General features: G+C 32.9%; 1 protein-coding gene across 1 annotated transcript in view; it reads right to left on the reverse strand.

Annotated features, from left to right (window-relative positions):
• LOC109471335 overlaps positions 1-346 on the reverse strand; it is a 19,397-nt gene that overhangs the window by 14,386 nt on the left and 4,665 nt on the right. The window lies entirely within an intron of this gene.

Consider the following 346-nt stretch of genomic DNA (forward strand, 5'->3'; position numbering starts at 1 on the left):
GCGAACGGTATATCGTATGACCACCACATTTTTAGAGGATGGTATACTAGTAAAAATTCATCATATCTATAATTTTTATGTCGTTTTGACGTATTATGACGTCATTATGACGTCATTAATGCGATTTTATTGGCCAAAACCATCTAGATAGGTTTTTCCCTGAAAACTAAATTGTTTTCAACATAACTTTACCAAAAGTGTTTATGACAGAATATTAGGGTGTACTAAGTCTTATGTTGCCCATAGCAACACCGGTGACGTCATAAAATGACGTCATGCATATTTAAGATATCCGCCATCTTGGATCATCAATCTTGAATTTTCAAAATAGTTTTTTTCATGATGA

Source organism: Branchiostoma belcheri, unplaced genomic scaffold (assembly GCF_001625305.1).
Source record: "Branchiostoma belcheri isolate BF01 breed outbred unplaced genomic scaffold, Haploidv18h27 scaffold249, whole genome shotgun sequence".
Lineage (NCBI taxonomy): Eukaryota > Metazoa > Chordata > Leptocardii > Amphioxiformes > Branchiostomatidae > Branchiostoma > Branchiostoma belcheri.